Consider the following 14821-nt stretch of genomic DNA (forward strand, 5'->3'; position numbering starts at 1 on the left):
GAGAGAAATTTGTTCATCATTTAGTTATCTTCTTTTAGAAGAACCTTTAAAAATCTATGCAAAACCTATTTCCACAGAGAGTAGATCAAACACAAACTACATCACGTTAAATGAATAAAATACAGTCTTAGAGGAAAAAAAACAGTTAAAACCAAGAACTCGATATCAGAACGTCAATTAAACAAAAATCAAAGCCACTTGCTGCAGAACTCCTCTTCGAAATTCAAGGAAAGATGACGCAAAAGTTCAAAGGCTTGCTAACAAGCAACTCCTATTCTTTTTCCAAGAGGAGGCCAGAAAGAGGTCAGGAAGATTTCATTTCTTGTTTTGAACCAGCTCTGAGATAACTTGCTTTGCGGGTGCTGTGGCCCAAATAGACAGGCTGGAAGCACTCAGAGAACCACTGACAGAACTCAGAGAAGAGACTGTATTGCCAAGCGAGTTATTTATGACTAACATGTGTTGGGATGAAGGGTGGGCAGGGAAACTGACACCAGGTGAAAGAGAACTCTGTCCTAGAAGAGAATTCTCACCTCTGACATTCCAGTTGCATCCACATGAACTGCAAGTTACACCAAATCATTTTCACAGGCCAACTAGAAAGTGGGGAACTTCTCCCTGTCCATAACCAGTAGTTTTTTCAGGAAGAAAATATATAAATCACCATCTCACTTTGGGAGTCATTGCTATTATCTGGAACATTTATTCTCTAAGCTGCAGAATGATGCCAAAGGCAACAGAAATATTTCTCTTTAATTAATTTTCACCGTGGTCACTTTTGACCACGATGGTAGACCATTGTTTAATCCAATTTCCCTACCAGTTGCATGGGTTTGAATTTCCCTAATGTTCCGTTTATAGCTGCTCAGTGTGATGCTCGGAAAATAATGATGAAATTATAAAGATAGCTCAGTGACTTCACCCAAGACAGGAGGAAAGGAATAGGTGGCTCATGAGTTAGAAAGTCCTTTTAAAAGGCAGAAGCCCTTTTAGAAATGGGTAACAATGGCAACCCCATAAACAAGCTGCTCCCTTATCACAAGGGGACAATTACCTTGTTCAAATGAATTTGATTCAAGATGATATGTTATAAATACCCCTCATCTCTGTAAACTCCCTCAATATATATTAAAAATCCCCATGGTTCGCTGTAAAAAATTTAAATTCTATAAAAAGAAAAAAAAAAAAAAAAGACTGTTTCTGAGACCCAAATTCAGCTTTGTATATCCCAGTGCATCCTCACTCAGAAGAGTGTATCTGAATAGGGGGTAGTTTTTATTTCTCGGCTCTGGGTGAGGTATTGTTGAACAAAACTCCACTGAAGTCTGTGAGATGTCAGTTCTGGAAACACTGCAAGGCTGACGAAAGGATGCCTCTTGCCAACTTTAGGTAGGGGTTTTACTTTCTGATGAGCTCAGAACTGGCCTTTGCAGTTTCTGGGCATCAAAAGAGTACAGGCTGGACAAAGCAAAGAATGAAGTGGGGCCCTATGAGGAAAGGGGGCAGGGCTGTCGTTTGATAGAGGAGCTTCATACTCTATGAATTCAAGGGCAAGGAAGAAAATCTAAGCCGAGTAGAGGAAGTAGGGAGATGTCAAGCTGAGGAAGAGGCATTAGTGCTCGGAGGTGACCCAAGATAGATCCCCGAATTCAGCTTTGCAATCTTGCTTTCTGTTCCCCCAGGTTAGAGAGACCAGTGGTCAAGTAGACTGGTTTCCTTCTTCCTTCTCATTTCTTCCTCAGGTTTGCTAAGGATGCCAGTCTAGGGAAGTCTCTCATCAGAGGCCCCTGGACCTCTAGGTCCCGTGAATCCGGCAGTGAAACCCTGCATATCGGAGGCCATTTGTGCAAGATGAGGGTTTGACTCTGTCTTAGAAAAGACACAAAGATGGGGCCATATGTAGAGGTTTTGGAATGGATGGGCTAAGACACTGTAAATCACCATAGTAAGGGTGCTGTATGATACCACTATGGGATTGGGCTTTGACTCTAGTCATGCCTGCCATAGGCCTGATGACACAGCAATAAATGGGAAACAAAAGTGCATACATATGATACAGCAAGAATTTTTCATGAGTTAATGGAGTGAATCCTTGACTACTGGCAGCAAAAAGGGCTAGGCTCTTGTGACCTAATGAAGTCCTTTCTCCACAGATGCTAAAGTTCATATAGATCTACAGGTGGGCCTCAGTGAGGGATGAGGGTCACGTCAGGAACCACTTCCACTCACCTGTATCAGTTCATTCATAGATTTAACAAATATTTGTGACACCTGCTGTGTGTCAGGCACCAGAAATACAGAAGTAAACAAAGCAGACAAAAATCTCTGCCCTCTGAGAACTTATATCTGTCAGAGGGAGAGAGACAACAAACAAAATAAATAATTCTAGTTGAAAGGTAAGCAATTAAAATCTTTTTTTGTTCAGGGATACGTGTACCTGTGGTAAAACCACCGAGAAGAGCAAGAGGATACTAAACATAAAATAGCTGGCCTGGTGGTAAACTGAAGTGACCACAGACCCTGCTGGAGGTCACTCTCAAGCTTTCTCAGGTGGAGGCCAGCTCAGAAGCATCTCTGTTCTGTACAGTGCTTCACACCTGATCAGCCCAGAGAAGGACTGTGATAGGATTTTGATAATTTGAAAAAATGCTCCTAGTTAGACAATTTGTGTGTGCAGGAGCTGGGAATAGACAAATGTCTCTGAATAGCCCAATGGTCCAACCTCTGACCTGGGTGCCCATGATAAGTATCCTGTTCCTGCGCACCATTCTCCTGCTGGGGTGTTCAGGGGGGCCCATGTCCTGGGCACTTTTGCTTTCACCACCTGTTCTCCGAATCCTTGCTCGTATAGCTGCCAAGTGCTATATGAGGCAGTTAGAACAGTGTCTCCACAAACAAGCAAGCTAAAGCTGACCCTTTCTCATGTCACTTGCATCTTCTCCTTTATTATAAAAATTCATCGATCTGCTACTGGACTTCTTTTTAAAATGGGGATTTATTAGCTATTTTTCTTTTTTTTTAATTTCGTATTGGACCATAGCTCCTCGGAATTGGATTAATCACATTTCTGGTTCATGACACTCTTAACATTGCTCCATGAATGGTCTCTTTTATTTACTTCTTTGCTGGTTGGTTTCCTTTAATAATGTCATCAGCAAGTGACGTTTAATAATCATCACATTAAAAAGCTTCTGCACAGCAAAAGAAATGATCAACAAAATGAAGAGGCAACCTACTGAATGGAAGAAAATATTTGTAAATCATATATCTGATAAGGGGTTAATATCCAAACTATAAAAAGATGTCATACAACTCAAGAGCAAAAAACCCAATTTAAATACGGGCAAATTTCTAAATAGACATTTTTCCAAAGAGGACATTCAAATGGCCAACAGGCACATGAAAAGGTACTTATCATCACTAATAATCAGAGAAACACAAATTAAAACCACAATGAGATACCATCTCACATCTGTTAGAACGGCTATTATCCAAAAGACAATAGATAACAAATGTTAGTGAGGTTGTGGAGAAAAGGCAACGCTGTGCAGTGTCAGGGGGGAATGTAAATCAGTGCAGCCATTATGGAAAAAAAACATGGTGGTTCCTCAGAAAAGTAAAGAGAACTACCTCATGATTCAGCAAGTCCAATTCTGGGAATTTATCTTAAGAAAATGAAAACACTAACTTCAAAAGATATCTGCACCTTCATATTCACTGCAGCATTATTTACAATAGCTGAGACATGGAAGCAACCTAAACATCCATCAATGGATGAATGGATAACAAAAGTATGTCATATATATATATATATATTCCATAATATGTATAATTAAATGTGCCACTATATATATAATGAAATATTACTCAGCCATGAGAAAGAAGAGCATCTGCCATTTGCTACAACATGCAGGACCTTGAGGGCATTATGCTAAGTGAAATAAATAATACAGAGAATGACAAAAACTGTATAATTTCATTTACATATGGAATTTAGGAAAAAAAAACAAATTTATAGTGACCAGGAGCCAATTGGTGGCTGCCAGGGGCAGGGTGTAGGGGTGGGGGAAATGGGTGAAGGTGGTCAAGAGATACAAACTTCTAGTTATAAGAGAAATAAGTCCTGGGGAAGTAAGGTGCAGCATGGTGACTGTAGTTAACAATGCTATGTTGTATATTCGAAAGTTGCTAAGAGAGTAGATCTTAAAAGTTCTCCTCACAAGGAAAAAATTGTAACTGTGCAATGTGATGGTTGTTAACTAGACTTACAGTGGTGATCATTTTGCAACATATACATATAACAAATCATTCCATTGTACACCTTAAACTTATACAATGGTATGTCAATTACATCTCAAAAAAATTGGGAGAAAATAATGTCACTCGTGAATATACCACTCAGTAGACAAAACAAAACAAAGAAACCTAGAACTAAGATGATAACCTGCAGGTTTATTGGTCCTTCTCCACCACTCCCCTGTGCCTCCCCCAACATAAGGTAACCTCCATTCTGCATCAGTGTTCATTTTTCCCTTGTTCTATTTGTCATTAGAATTATTTTTAACTTTACCAAAATGAGTCTCACATTGTATGTTATCTTCTAGGACTTAACTTTTTTCGCCTAATGTCATATTGCTAAGAGTCACTTATAATATTGTATAACTGTAATTCATTTTGGCTGCTGTACTCTTTGATGTGAACATACCAATGTTTATTCGTTGATCTCCTGACATGAGCTCTTGGGTTGTTTATAAGTTTTGTTATTATGAACGATGGTGTTAAGTATCGCTCCTCTTAGAACTGCTGTTCACAGGGGCCGTCGGTGTTCACCTTTATAGTACGAAACTGTTTTCCGAATGGTTTTAACACTTTTCATTCCCTTCAGCTATGTATAAGAGATCCTGTGGAATCACATTCTCCAAAAGACTTGGTATTGTCAAACTTTAAACATTTTTTGTTATTTGAAAGAATATAATATGCTATCACAACTTGTTCTCAATTTGTGTTTCCTCTGTCACTAATACAGCTGAATATCATTTCAAGTATTTATTTGCCATGCATGTTTCCTCTTCTATGAAATGCATGGATGAAATGATGTTTGGAAAAAGGTGAAATTAGAACATTTCATATACAAAATCAACTTCAGATTGATTAAGGACTTAAATATAAAAAAGGAAACTTTGTGCTCTTGTTAGAATATATAAGTGATTATGTTTTAGACCTTGGTGTAGGGGAAGGCTTCCTAAGCAAGACATAAAAATTACAGCTATATGAATATTGATATATTTGACCATACTGAAGTTGAGAAGTTTTATTTATCGAAGGACACATTCAAGACAGTGAAAGGACAAGTTAGAAACTGGAAGAAAATACTTACAATACACACCATCAATATAGGATTAGACTCAAAATAATATTTATATTGAGAATACCTGTAGACCTTTAAGAAGGACAGAAAAAACAGAAAAATAAGCAAAAGAAGTGGATGCATATTTTTTTATTTCTCATTATATACTAACTTATTTTTACATTTGGATACAGTAAGGTAAAATGATTAAGAATATGAATTCTGGATTTAAAGAAAGAAGCCCGAGCTCAAATCCTTGCCCTGGCACGTATTACTTATACAATCTCTAGCAAGTTTCTTTAAACTTTCTAAGTCTCAGTATCCTCAACAGTAAAATGTTATTGTCCCATCAGCTGATGAATGGATAAACGCAATGGAATATTATTCAGCCATAAAAATGAATGGAGTATGACACACGCTATGACATGGATGAACCTTGAATACAGTATGCAAAAAGAGCGAAGCCGGACACAAAAGGCCACATATTGTATGATTCCATTTGTAGGCAAATCCATAGAGACAGAAAGTAGATTAGTGGTTACCAGGGACTGGGGAGAGAGGGATGGGGAAGGACTGGTAATGGGTGTGGAGTTTCTTTTTGTGGTGATACAATTCTGGAATTAAATAATGGTTGCATAACCTTGTGAGTATACAAAAAACAACTGAACTGTACAATTTAAAATGGTGAGTTTATGGTGTGTGAATTTTAAAAAAGAAAAAACGTTATTTTGAGTATCGAACGGGATAACTTGTAGAAATGTCTCAGTATATTGCCTGGCACATAATAACCATGCAAAAACGGTAGGTAGTTTTAAAAGATGCTCTTTTATTATATTTTGCTTCATTTTTCCCCTAGTTATAAATATCTCTCTCCAGAATGTATGTCATTTGACCCAGGTTTCAAAAACGGAACAAAAGTACTATGATGGCTGTTCATGAAAATAATAGCGATCACTTACTGACTGCTTGGTAGGCATCAACCCCAATATTAGATGTTTTCTAAAAAATTTTCTTGGTAAATCTGCAGAACAATCCTATGAGCTATCCCTATATTACATTTGAGAAAACTGAGGCTCTCTTGCCCAAGATCAAACAACCAGTGGATCTGGAGATAAAACAAAGAAATGTTAAACCCAAAAATCCACTTCTCTGTGCTATCCTACAGTAGACAAAGGTATAAATTTCTGTGGGGAAATGCTGAAGAATATCAAAGAATGTTATGAAGTAGTTTAATCCAATTATATGTTCATATCTTTTGAAAATAAAGCTGTCTGTATAGAAGCAGGATTTTTTTCTTTGAACAGGAAAGATTTTGTTTTATAAAGAGACTGCTGCTAAAGGTGGTGGCTTTGCTCCTGAAATTCTCCAAATCTCCTTCCATATACAATACAAAAGTATGGATGAACTTATAGAATGGAAGAGGAACCAAATTTGTCATTTAAATGTCAGTGCTGTGAATGTCATTTTAATCAAAGCATTTGAAATCCCTTTATCATGACTCTTCACAGCATCTTTCTTAATTAGAAAGAGCTTTGAGCCAATACTATGGTGTTAGAAAAATTTGCAATTGACAGCATATAACTGAAATATCATCAGTGAAAATACCAGACTGTGAAATCATTGAGAAATGCTGCCTTCTAGCAAGTTGGCTTCTACGAACAAATCTCCATAGAGGTTCTATTTTTACCCCAGGCTTTATTTGATCTACTGGAAACCACAGGACTTTGAGCTAGGGCTGAAGGCATCACAAGAATAGTTTCTTTCATAAGACGATCCTTCTCATCATTGTACCGAATTCTCACAGACAGTTCTTCATTAGAAGTGTGGTGCTTGAGGTCACCATGCTATCAGAGGAAGCCCCAGAATGAAGCTAAGGTGTTTGAATGGAAAGCAAAATTTTCTCTTTCCACTTTGACAAACTGTGTTTCATATAGAAGAGCCGGTGTTTCAGGGAGAAGAGCCGGTGTTTCAGGGAGAAGAACTTTTTTTCTCATGTATAGCAGAAAGCAGGCATTCCACATCGCCACTGAGTCTCCTGCTTTAAGGAGAAGCTAACCTTTTTAGGCACAGTCTGTGGGATGGATACTATACTATTTATCCTCCATACGCTGTCTCATTCATCCAATATCACTGTTCCTCTCCTACAGCCAGGAATTGAAGCCTAAGGCTGTTAAGTAAAATACACAGCTAGTAGGTGGAGGGGTCAAGATGAGAACTGAGGGCTTCCCTGGTGTTGCAGTGGTTGAGAGTCCGTCTGCCGATGCGGGGAACGCGTGTTCGTGCCCCGGTCCGGAAGGATCCCACATACTGCGGAGCGGCTGGGCCCGTAAGCCATGGCCGCTGAGCCTGCGCGTCCGGAGCCTGTGCTCCACAACGGGAGAGGCCACAACAGTGAGAGGCCTGCGTACCGCAAAAAAAAAAAAAAAAAAAAAAGATTAGAACTGAATTCAGTCTGACCCCCAAATCTAGGCTGGTTTTATAACGTTATGTTGCCTCTCAGAGAAATACATTGGCTAAGCAAGGAAGAATATTCTGAGCATAAGAATGACCTAGTTCCTGTTATACAATGCACTGTAAAATGGGATTTTTAAAGATATGTGATGAATAATTATTCTAGTCTAAAATTAAAGCTATTCCTATTTGTACAGTTTAATAATCTTGATTGTTAAGGGAAAAAAATCTTATTCGTCAGTCTTTATGTTTCCAGGGGAAAACTGCTAGCTCCTTTTCCCACCGTGTTCTCATTCTTCCCCAAGGGAGGAGGGTGGCCACTGGAGAACTGCCAAGAGTGTCACATCCAGTGACCCCCCTCCCAATAGCCCGCTGGGTGTGACGCAGGCCCTTCCTCATCTCAAGTCCTTGCCTGCTGATCCCTCTGCCTGGAACACGCTTTCTCCAGACATTCTGGATCCAACTCCCCAACCCGCAGTGTTCTTTGCTCAAATATTGACTTCTCATAAGGTCCACCTGACCAGCCTATTCAAAATCACAAACTGCTCACACCCCTGCCCCCCAGTCTTCCTCTCTGCCACTGTTTTGTTTTCATAGCGCTTACTATTTCCTAACATATATAATTTACTTATTACATTTATTGCTTATTGTATTTCTCACCAACTGGAATATAAGTTCTTTGTGTGTTTAGTTCATGGATGTATTCCAGGCGCCTGGGACATATTTGTTTAATGAATAAACAAATGATTGAGTGTGCAACTACACATTTCTGTACTTCTATTTCCTTCAATTTCCACTTTCAAGTCAATCATTTATTTACTGCCTTCTGATTTTTTTTTTTTTTTTGGAAAGCCATGCTAAAGATAGCAATGGGCAGGCAGCAAACACAAACTTTCAGCTCTGTTCAAGTACTTTTCCTGTACTACTGACGCAATAGGTTCGCTATTGCAGATGAATGTTTTGCATGGTCTACAAATGTCTCCAGCTTTCCAGCTTATAATATCTATTTCCTTCTCTATTTATTATAGTAGAATGAGGAATCTTAAGTTTTCTATGAAAAAATGCTCAACTGTGCCTTATTGTTGGTGATGCCTGTACAGGCTAATGCCAGAGCAAGAAAAACAGCTCTAGAAAGGACTTGGAGAAACAGTCACCTGGTACAGTCCTCTAAAACATTTCCCCCAGGAAATAAGAATCACACCTTCTTTTAAGGTTATCTAGACAAAGAAGCTCTATCGTCCTCTTCAATAGCTCATTTCTCCCCAGTCCTTCCTTCAAGTCTAATTTCTGATGGCCGTGCTTAAGTGGTTCTGTTTCCCCTTGTAGTGTAAAATCCTCATTCTGCATTTGAAATCTGCTTCATTTGTCATTTGTTCCCAGACGTAGAGTGCATTGTGGAAGCTCTCCACCGTGTACTCACACTGAAGATGGCGATGAAAACAACGGAAAGTTGGCCTAATGACCCCAGTGCTCTTGCATATCTTGTTTCTTTTCCCTTTATTCTCACATCAGTAAGATCGATGTTGCTAAGGTTCCTCCTGTTTTGCAGATGAGGAAACACCACTTTAGAGAGGTTAAATGATTCACCTAAGTGTACCAGAGCTATTGAATTGCTGCGCATGAGTCAAACTTTGTTGGCCTGAGTCCAAGGGCAACACATCCATTCATACAGCAGAGATTTCCCAGCACTCACCCCAAGTCCACTCCTCCTGTTATCCACTCACTGTATTAGAAGTGCCAAGCGAGCCTGTCACTGTCTGGGGTGAACATACTTCTCAGCCTCCTTTGCAGTTAGTTATGGCCAGTGCAGTGGGGGCAGGGTGGTGACTTCCCCTGGGTGGTTCTTCATGCTGTTTCCTCTTTCCAGGGCACTGGATGGTGACATTCAGGACAAGTCTGGAATACTAGAATAGTCATCTACCTGAGTCCCTGAATACCTGCTCTGGACTGTTACACGAGGAAAGAAAAAACACACTGAAAAAGCTTTTTTTTTTTCTTTTCTTTTTTTTCTTTTGGGCTGTGCTGAGTGGCTTGCAGGATCTTAGTTCCCCGACCAGGGATCGAACCTGTGCCCCCTGCAGTGGAAGCGTGGAGTCCTAATCACTGGGCCACCAGGGAATTCCCAAAACCTTGTTCTTTAAGTCACTGAATCTTTTGGCTGTATTTGTTGTTTCAGCTTAGGTTTCTCTAATTTATACAAACCAGATCACCATTTTGAATGAAGATTTTCAGTGCTGGCAGGTTTACTACTTTTCAAGGCAGTAAAGGTTAACTCTTTTTTTATGTCGAGTCAAAATATCTTTTTTCCTATTTCTTCTAGTTTTTCCCTTTGAAGTAAGCAGAATTTCAGTACATTTCTTCAGAACAAGCCTGCAATATTTGACTACAGCTTAAAGGCAACCAAGTGGTCTCTTATTCAGAGCTTGCATATAAGCGTTTGTGCTTTGTAAACAAAATAATCACTAAAACTAAAAGCTACCTCTCTCCTAAAATGTGCTATATTGTATGGCATTCAGTATCACTTTTTTCTCCTGCTGCTGCTTTTAAGGCCAGGGAGAGCAAAGCCATGCAAGAAATTCTCCTCAGAGAATTTTGGTTCAGTCCTCTCCCTGATTTAATCTTGCTGTCTAAACGGACTCAGAAAAATCTGATGAAATGGGAGTATTTGGGGATCACAGGATCTAAGCTGACTTTATATTACAGGTGATCCCTTGAAGAGAGAAAGAGAATGAGTAAAGGACGGTGAGCACATGACCCCGCGTGTCCATGTGTGAAATGCAAGCTTCACAGAGATCTGTGAGGAGAGAAGGTGGTGAGGGGTTGAAAAGGCAGCAAATGGTTGGAAAGGTCTAGAGTCACTCCTTCCAAGGAGGCAGTCAATGCCTTCCCTGCTCCGTGTTTCCCTAATACCACTAGGGAGAGCCCACCACTCTCAGCAGGACCCTGTTTACCTGCCAGGTGACCTTTCCCCTATCAATTTGCAAACACAGCCCCTCACCAGGACATCCCCCTGTCTCCACAGCTGGGGTGTACCCACCGAAACATGGCAGCCCAATATTCAGCCAATTGTTCGTTGTCTTCCAATTTTTAACACTTCACTTAAACACCTTTCATGTGATCTGATCTAAATGTGTCCCCGGACTGGCCCAGTCAGCTCAGAGATGTTCTCACTTGCTTGATTCCTATCCTGAAAGGATTGCTAAGTACAATGAGGGGCTGAGGTACTTAAACATAGGATATTAGCGTAGAGGCTAGTCAGCACAAATCACCTCTGAGACTCCTTATGGAAAAGGATGGGGCGGGGGACAGGTGAGACAGTGAAGAGAGTGCGCTGGACTCTGCCCGGCTGACCTCACCCCAAACGATCAGTTCAATGTCTGAAGTTGAAAATATTGGACAGGGCTTATGACTCCACTGACTGAGAAGAATGACTGCTTCTTGCTTGATTTCATCAGTCTCCCATCCCCATAAACTCGCCTTGTTCATCCTGCTTTGACTTGCTTTCCTTCTGACTGACAAGTTACTTCCTTGTCTGGATGCTCCAAAGGACACACAAACAGTTGAGAGTAGCTAAGGCCACTCTGTCCATTGGAACTGTCTGGCTTGAAATGAGGATGCAATTTCCTGGGCACAGTGCCGTCCATGTCCTGTAACGGTCTCTCCTGTTTTCATTAGTGACAACAAAAGGGCCCTTTGTGACTGGAAAGTACATGGGGTGCACACACACACACACACACACACACACACACAAATGTGAAAGAAACGCTAGAATATGTTTCCCAACAAAAACCTGGGGCTGATACAAGCCAGTGTTTTTATTCAAAAGGTCAGTAACTGAAAGCAGAATGTTGTCACTGGCCTCCGCTGTGTCTGAAGTCATCTTCAAAGATGATATCGACTTCCTTCCGCCTGCCTGCCTCGTGAGATCTCCAATAATATCTTGGTCTTCATCGGGGTCCTAACAAGAGGTCAGCAGGCAGTGAGAAAAGGATGCAGAATTTGATCCCCTTTCAGGAAATCAGTTTGTCCCCAGGTGTACCGTCTCCTTCCTTGTAAATCACAGCTATAGATGCAGGGAAGCCTTCCCAGATGTGGGAATTAAACCTCCCGGAGGCTGCAGGTTTCTTTCTTTGCAGGACTTTGCTCCTCTCGGTCACTCAGGTAACAGATTGAATTAACATCTGCCCCCTCCTTCACACCCTTGTGAACAACCAATCCTCTCCTGCTCCAACTTAATTTCTATTTTCAGGCCTATGTAGAAAATTCCTTTTAACTCATGTTAAACCCACTCTTGCTGTCAGCGGTGTCCCTCAGTAGTATATGCCTCCAATATGCACTTTGAAAACTTCCTCCTGACTTCTCCCATTTGCACTCTCAGAGGGAATTCCCATTTGCCTTTCAATGTCCAATTTTTCCTTTCCTGAGAAAATAAAAGTAAAAAGGAAGGTAGGCAGCTATGATTAAATGGAGTGAATGCTGCAGAGAGTTTGGAGTTCAAGCTGGAAGAGGTGACTGGGAAAATTTTTCCATTGGAAGTTGTACATAATGGTTATTTATAGCCTATCTTTTTTTCTCTCCCCATCTCTCCAGAGACATCTGTAAAGGCTCTTATTTTGATCAGAAAAAAAGGGGCGGGAAGGAGGATACAGAGGAGAAAGAAAAGAGACAAGATGGCTTAGCAATAAAATGGAGAAGCCAAGGACTTCTAAGGAGAGAGATGAAGATTATTTAGCTTTAAAGTTGTATGAGTTGCTGTGCTATAAACTTCCCATCATTTCCTCTAGACCTTCAGTAAAGTTGCCTTCACATCCAAAGATTGGGTGAGTAGTTTGTTTGGCAACTCTGTGAAAGTGGCAGGCAACCACGGCTGGTTTCACGTGGTATGGACCAGATTCCTCACATGCAGGGCAGTGACTGTAAGCAAAACAGTCTAGCTGAAGCAGGAGATCAGATAAAGAAGCGACCATATTTACCTAATACCTTCAGAAACTCAGATCACTCTTGACAAGGGCATTGGACTTTCCATAAATTATGGAGTCAGGATATTTGATTGGGTAGATCAAACACAAGAAGATCCTAGCATCATATGTAGAATAAATATTTTTTTAAAAATGCATGCACATCCCCAGAGTGTGTGCGTATGTGTACGTAATGTAGGCTTTTTCTATGTAGACTAGTTTCTTGATCCCCTACCCCCCAAATAATGAAACAACTAAGTGAAAATTCTGGCTGGTTACTTCTGGAAACTTTGTACCAGAGCAATACACGTTGTTTGGCTGTTTTCTTGAGGACAGGATGTGGGAATGAAAAGAAAGGAAAGAGTGATGACAGGCTACCTTATTCAGCCCCGCACCCTAAAAGCCAGGAGCAGAAAGCCACCCTGGAAAAGACTTTTCTCTACGTGGAAAATCACCACAACATTATCAGCCAATATACTCTTTTAAGACCTGCCATGCTTACAACTGTATGTATCTGTCATATACAGTGTAAGCCACAGCACGCAACTCATTTCATGGAGAGGCACAGGTGCCTCGATCTATCAATGAAAAGGGTTCCTGAGGATCGGAGCTGGAGGAGACTATCCTCTTTTTCTTTTTTTTTAAACATCTTTATTGGAGTATAATTGCTTTACAATGGTGTGTTAGTTTCTGCTTTATAACAAAGTGAATCAGCTATACATATACCTATATCCCCATATCCCCTCCCTCTTGCGTCTCCCTCCCAACCTCCCTATCCCATCCCTCTACGTGGTCACAAAGCACCGAGCTGATTTCCCTGTGCTATGCGGCTGCTTCCCACTAGCTAAGTATTTTACATTTGGTAGTGTATATATGTCCATGCCACTCTCTCACTTCATCCCAGCTTACCCTTCCCCCTCTCCATGTCCTCAAGCCCATTCTCTACGTCTGCGTCTTTATTTCTTTCCTGCCCCTAGATTCTTCAGAACGTTTTTTTTTTTAGATTCCATATATATGTGTTAGCATATGGTATTTGTTTTTCTCTTTCTGACTTACTTCACTCTGTATGAGAAACTCTAGGTCCATGTGCCTCACTACAAATAACTCAATTTCATTTCTGTTTATGGCTGCGTAATATTCATTGTATATATGTGCCACATCTTTTTTATCCATTCATCTGTCAGTGGACACATAGGTTGCTTCCATATCCTGGTTATTGTAAATAGAGCTGCAATGAACATTGTGGTACATGACTCTTTTTGAATTATGTTTTTCTCGGGGTATATGCCCAGGAGTGGGATTGCTGGGTCGCATGGTAGTTCTATTTTTACTTTTATAAGGAACATCCATACTGTTCTCCATAGTGGCTGCATCAGTTTACATTGCCATCAACAGTGCAAGAGTGTTCCCTTTTCTCCACACCCTCTCTAGAAGTTATTGTTTGTAGATTTTTTGATGGTGGCCATTCTGACCAATGTGAGGTGATACCTCATTGTAGTTTTGATTTGCATTTCTCTAATGATTAGTGATGTTGACCATCCTTTCATGTGTTTGTTGGCAAACTGTATATCTTCTTTGGAGAAATGTCTATGTAGGTCTTCTGCCTATTTTTGGATTGGGTTGTTTATATTTTGATATTGAGCTGCATGAGCTATTGTAAATTTTGGAGATTAATCCTTTGTCAGTTGCTTCATTTGCAAATATTTTCTCCCATTCTGAGGATTGTCTTTTCATCTTGTTTATGGTTTCCTTTGATGTGCAAAAGCTTTTAAGTTTCATTAGGTCCCATTTGTTTATTTTTGTTTTTATTGCCATTTCTCTAGGAGGTGGGTCAAAAAGGACCTTGCTGTGATTTATGTCATAGAGTGTTCTGCCAATGTTTTCCTCTAAGAGTTTGATAGTTTCTGGCCTTACATTTAGGTCTTTAATCCATTTTGAGTTTATTTTTGTATATGGTGTTATGGAGTGTTCTAATTTCATTCTTATACAGGTAGCTGTCCAGTTTTCCCAGCACTGCTTATTGAAAAGGCTGTCTTTTCTCCATTGTATACCCTTGCCTCCTTTA

The sequence above is a fragment of the Leucopleurus acutus genome (genome assembly GCF_964270905.1).
Source record: "Leucopleurus acutus genome assembly, chromosome: 15".
NCBI classification, from domain to species: domain Eukaryota; kingdom Metazoa; phylum Chordata; class Mammalia; order Artiodactyla; family Delphinidae; genus Leucopleurus; species Leucopleurus acutus.